The sequence below is a fragment of the Hordeum vulgare genome, chromosome 1H, assembly GCF_904849725.1.
Source record: "Hordeum vulgare subsp. vulgare chromosome 1H, MorexV3_pseudomolecules_assembly, whole genome shotgun sequence".
Classification (NCBI taxonomy): Eukaryota; Viridiplantae; Streptophyta; class Magnoliopsida; order Poales; family Poaceae; genus Hordeum; species Hordeum vulgare.
The window spans coordinates 45853341-45859746 of record NC_058518.1 but is presented as its reverse complement, the minus strand read 5'-3'; positions in this window follow the sequence as shown (position 1 = coordinate 45859746).

Sequence of the window (6406 nt, the reverse complement as noted above, 5' to 3'; positions counted from 1 at the left end):
CGTGCGCAACTGTTTTGCACCCGTTGTATGTGAACGTTGAGTCTATCACACCCGATCATCACGTGGTGTCTCGAAACGACGAACTGTAGCAACGGTGCACAGTCGGGGAGAACACAATTTCGTCTTGAAATTTTAGTGAGAGATCACCTCATAATGCTACCGTCGTTCTAAGCAAAACAAGGTGCATAAAAGGATTAACATCACATGCAATTCATAAGTGACATGATATGGCCATCATCACGTGCTTCTTGATCTCCATCACCAAAGCACCGGCACGATCTTCTTGTCACCGGCGCCACACCATGATCATCCATCAACGTGTTGCCATCGTAGTTGTCGTGCTACTTATGCTATTACTACTAAAGCTACATCCTAGAAAAATAGTAAACGCATCTGCAAGCACATATGTTAGTATAAAGACAACCCTATGGCTCCTGCCGGTTGCCGTACCATCGACGTGCAAGTCGATATTTCTATTACAACATGATCATCTCATACATCCAATATATCACATCACATCGTTGGCCATATCACATCACAATCATACCCTGCAAAAACAAGTTAGACGTCCTCTAATTTTGTTGTTGCATGTTTTACGTGGTGACCAAGGGTATCTAGTAGGATCGCATCTTACTTACGCAAACACCACAACGGAGATATATGAGTTGCTATTTAACCTCATCCAAGGACCTCCTCGGTCAAATACGATTCAACTAAAGTTGGAGAAACCGACACTTGCCAGTCATCTTTGAGCAAAGGGGGTTACTCGTAACGATGAAACCAGTCTCTCGTAAGCGTACGAGTAATGTCGGTCCAAGCCGCTTCAATCCAACAATACCGCAGAATCAAGAAAAGACTAAGGAGGGCAGCAAAACGCACATCACCGCCCACAAAACCTTTTGTGTTCTACTCGAGAAGACATCTACGCATGAACCTAGCTCATGATGCCACTGTTGGGGAACGTCGCATGGGAAACAAAAATTTTCCTACGCGCAGAAAGACCTATCATGGTGATGTCCATCTACGAGAGGGGATGAGTGATCTACGTACCCTTGTAGATCGTACAGCAGAAGCGTTAGAGAACGCGGTTGATGTAGTGGAACGTCCTCACGTCCCTCGATCCGCCCCGCGAACAATCCCGCGATCAGTCCCACGATCTAGTACCGAACGGACGGCACCTCCGCGTTCAGCACACGTACAACTCGACGATGATCTCGGCCTTCTTGATCCAGCAAGAGAGACGGAGAGGTATAAGAGTTCTCCGGCAGCGTGACGGTGCTCCGGAGGTTGGTGATGATCTCGTCTCAGCAGGGCTCCACCCGAGCTCCGCAGAAACACGATCTAGAGGAAAAACTATGGAGGTATGTGGTCGGGCAGCCGTGAGAAAGTCGTCTCAAATCTGCCCTAAAAGCCCCATATATATAGGAGGAGGGAGGGGGACCTTGCCTTGGGGTCCAAGGGACTCCCAAGGGGTCGGCCGAGCCAAGGGGGGGAGGACTCCCCCCCCAAACCGAGTTGGACTTGGTTTGGTGGGAGGAGTCCCCCTCCCTTCCCACTTCTTCCCTCTTTTTTTTTTCTTTTCCTTTGATTTTCTTTTCTTGGCGCATAGGCCCCTTTGGGGCTGTCCCACCAGCCCACTAAGGGCTGGTGTGTCTCCCCAAAGCCTATGGGCTTCCCCGGGGTAGGTTGCCCCCCCGGTGAACTCCCGGAACCCACTCGTCATTCCCGGTACATTCCCGGTAACTCCGAAAACCTTCCGGTAATCAAATGAGGTCATCCTATATATCAATCTTCGTTTCCGGACCATTCCGGAAACCCTCGTGACGTCCGTAATCTCATCCGGGACTCCGAACAACATTCGGTAACCAACCATATAACTCAAATACGCATAAAACAACGTCGAACCTTAAGTGTGGAGACCTTGCGGGTTCGAGAACTATGTAGACATGACCCGAGAGACTCCTCGGTCAATATCCAATAGCGGGACCTGGATGCCCATATTGGATCCTACATATTCTACGAAGATCTTATCGTTTGAACCTCAGTGCCAAGGATTCGTATAATCCCGTATGTCATTCCCTTTGTCCTTCGGTATGTTACTTGCCCGAGATTCGATCGTCGGTATCCGCATACCTATTTCAATCTCGTTTACCGGCAAGTCTCTTTACTCGTTCCGTAATACAAGATCCCGCAACTTACACTAAGTTACATTGCTTGCAAGGCTTGTGTGTGATGTTGTATTACCGAGTGGGCCCCGAGATACCTCTCCGTCATATGGAGTGACAAATCCCAGTCTTGATCCATACTAACTCAACTAACACCTTCGGAGATACCTGTAGAGCATCTTTATAGTCACCCAGTTATGTTGCGACGTTTGATACACACAAAGCATTCCTCCGGTGTCAGTGAGTTATATGATCTCATGGTCATAGGAATAAATACTTGACACGCAGAAAACAGTAGCAACAAAATGACACGATCAACATGCTACGTCTATTAGTTTGGGTCTAGTCCATCACGTGATTCTCCTAATGACGTGATCCAGTTATCAAGCAACAACACCTTGTTCATAATCAGAAGACACTGACTATCATCGATCAACTGGCTAGCCAACTAGAGGCATGCTAGGGACGGTGTTTTGTCTATGTATCCACACATGTAAATGAGTCTTCATTCAATACAATTATAGCATGGATAATAAACTATTATCTTGATACAGGAATTATAATAATAACTATACATTTATTATTGCCTCTAGGGCATAATTCCAACAAGACAAACATAGGCCTGTTGTTGGCACGCCTGTTGTTTCTATTAAGATAGGAGATCATTGTTATCATGGTTTATGTGACGTGGGTTCTAGTGTTAGTGCAATACCTCAATCTTTATATGATGAAATTAAAGACGAGATTGCACCTGTCGAGATGGAACCTATTGCTGTCACTATTCAGCTTGCCAATAGAGATACTATCTGCCCTTTGGGAATTGTTAGAGATGTTGAAGTCTTGTGTGGTAAAACTAAGTATCTTGCTGATTTTCTCGTTCTTGCTACCACACAAGAGAGCTTTTGTCCCATCTTATTTGGCAGACCTTTCCTCAATACTGTCAATGCTCATATTGACTTTGAGAAGCAAACTGTCACTATTGGATTTGAAGGTGTGTCACATGTTTTCAATTTCTCCAAGTTTGGTAGACAACCTCATGAAAAAGAGTTGTCTAGTAAGGATGAAATTATTTCTCTAGCTTCAATTGTTGTGCCTCCTACTGATACTTTAGAGCAATATTTTCTTGAGCATGAAAATGATATGCATATGGATGAAAGGAATGAGATAGATAGAGTTACCTTTGAACAACATCCTATACTTAAGAATAATTTGCCTGTTGAACTGCTTGGAGATCCACCCCCACCAAAGGGTGATCCTGTGTTCGAGCTTAAATAGTTGCCTGATACTCTTAAGTATGCTTATCTTGATGAAAAAGAGATATATCTTATTATTATTAGTGCTAGCCTTTCAGAGCATGAAGAAAAGAAATTATTGAACACTCTAAGAAAGCACCGTGCTGCTATTGGATATACTCTTGATGATCTTAAGGGCATTAGTCCCACTCTATGCTAGCACAAAATTAAAACCGATCCTGATTCCAAACCAGTTGCCGATCATCAATAGAGATTAAATCCTAAGATGAAAGAGGTAGTAAGAAAATAAATACTAAAGCTCCTGGAAGCAGGTATTATCTATCATGTTGCTCATAGTGATTGGGTAAGTCCGGTGCATTGCGTCCCTAAGAAGGGAGGTATTACCGTTGTCCCTAATGATAAAGATGAATTGATCCCACAGAGGATTATTACTGGCTATAGGATGGTGATTGATTTTAGGAAATTGAATAAGGCCATTAGGAAAGATCTTTACCCTTTGCCTTTTATTGACCAAATGCTAGATAGATTGTCTAAACACACACACTTCTGCTTTCTAAATGGTTATTCTGGTTTCTCCCAAATACCTGTTGCACAATCTGATCAGGAGAAAACCACTTTTATCTGCCCTTTCGGTACCTTTGCTTACAGACGTATGCCTTTTGGCTTATGTAATGCACCTGCTACTTTTCAAAGATGTATGATGGCTATATTCTCTGACTTTTGTGAAAAGATTGTTGAGGTTTTCATGGATGACTTCTCCGTTTACGGGTCTTCTTTTGATGATTGCCTTAGCAACCTTGATCGAGTTTTGCAGAGATGTAAAGATACCAACCTTGTCTTGAATTGGGAGAAGTGCCACTTTATGGTTAATGAAGGCATCGTCTTAGGACATAAAATTTCGGAAAGAGGTATTGAAGTCGATAAGTCTAAGGTTGATGCGATCGAGAAAATGCCATGCCCTACAGATATCAAAGGTATAAGAAGTTTCCTTGGTCATGCTCGTTTCTATAGAAGGTTCATTAAGGACTTCTCCAATATCTCTAGGCCTCTTACCAATCTCTTGCAAATGTATATTCCTTTTGTTTTTGACGATGATTGTGAGGAAGCCTTCGAAATACTTAAGAAGGCCTTGATAACTACACCTATTGTTCAACCACCTGATTGGAACTTACCTTTTGAGATTATGTGTGATGCTAGTGATTATGATGTTGGTGCTGTTCTAGGACAAAGAGTTGATAATAAGTTGAATGTTATTCACTATGCTAGTAAAACTCTAGACAGTGCCCAAAGAAACAATGCTACTACTGAAAAGGAACTTTTAGCAGTCGTGTTTGCATGTGAAAAGTTCAGATATTACATTGTTGATTTCAAGGTTACTATTCACACTGATCATGCTGCTATTAAGTATCTCATGGAAAAGAAAGATGCTAAACCTAGACTTATTAGATGGGTTCTCTTCCTACAAGAATTTGATTTGCATGTTGTTCATAGGAAGGGTGTTGAGAACCCCGTAGCAGATAACTTGTCTAGGTTGGAGAATGTTCTTGATGACCCACAACCTATTGATGATAGCTTTCCTAATGAGCAACTGAATGTCATCAATGCTTCACGTAGTACACCGTGGTATGCTGATTATGCAAATTATATTGTTGCCAAATATATACCACCTAGTTTCATATACCAGCAAAAGAAGAAATTCTTCTTTGATTTGAGACATTACTTTTGGGATGATCCTCACCTTTATAAAGAAGGAGTAGATGGTGTTATTAGACGTTGTGTACCTGAGCATGAACAGGGACGGATCCTACAGAAGTGTCAGTCCGAGGCTTACGAAGGACACCATGCGAGAGATAGAACTGCACACAAAGTTTTTCAATCAGGTTTCTATTGGCCTACTCTCTTCAAGGATGCCCGTAAGTTTGTCTTGTTGTGTGATGAATGTCAAAGAATAGGTAACATCAGTAAACGTCAGGAAATGCCTATGAATTATTCACTTGTCACTGAACCATTTGATGTTTGGGGCTTTGATTATATGGGATCTTTTCCAAAATCCAACGGGTATACTCATATCCTAGTTGCTGTTGATTACATTACTAAGTGGGTAGAAGCTATCCCAACTAATAGTGCTGATCACAACACCTCTATCAGGATGCTTAAAGAAGTTATTTTCCCTAGATTTGGAGTCCCTAGATATTTGATGACTGATGGTGGTTCACATTTCACTCATGGTGCTTTCCGTAAAACGCTTGCTAAGTATGATGTCAACCATAGAGTTGCATCTCCCTATCATCCTCAGTCCAGTGGTCAAGTAGAGCTAAGCAATAGAGAGATTAAACTAATTCTGCAAAAGATTGTTAATAGGTCTAGAAAGAATTGGTCTAAGAAGCTTGATGATGCACTGTGGGCTTATAGAACTGCTTATAAGAATCCCATGGGCATGTCTCCGTACAAAATAATTTACGGAAAAGCATGTCATTTACCTCTTGAGCTAGAGCATAAGGCTTATTGGGCAATCAAAGAGCTCAACTTTGATTTCAAACTTGCTGGTGAGAAGAAGTTATTTGATATTAGCTCACTTGATGAATGGAGAGCTCAGGCATATGAAAATGCCAAGTTGTTTAAAGAAAAGGTTAAGAGGTGGCATGATAAAAGGATACAAAAACGTGAGTTCAATGTAGGTGATTATGTCTTGCTATACAATTCTCGTTTAAGATTTTTTGCAGGCAAGCTTCTCTCTAAGTGGGAAGGTCCTTACATTGTTGAGAAAGTATATCGTTCCGGTGCCATCAAGATCAACAACACGGAAGGTAATTTTCTGAGAGTGGTAAATGGGCAAAGAATCAAGCATTATATCTCAAGTACTCCCATAAATGTTGAAAGCAATGTTATTAATACCCTAACTCTGGAGGAGTACATAAGGGATATTTATCAGCCTGTTTCAGACTCCAAAACTGAAGAGGTATGTGATTCGGTAAGTAAACCGACTCC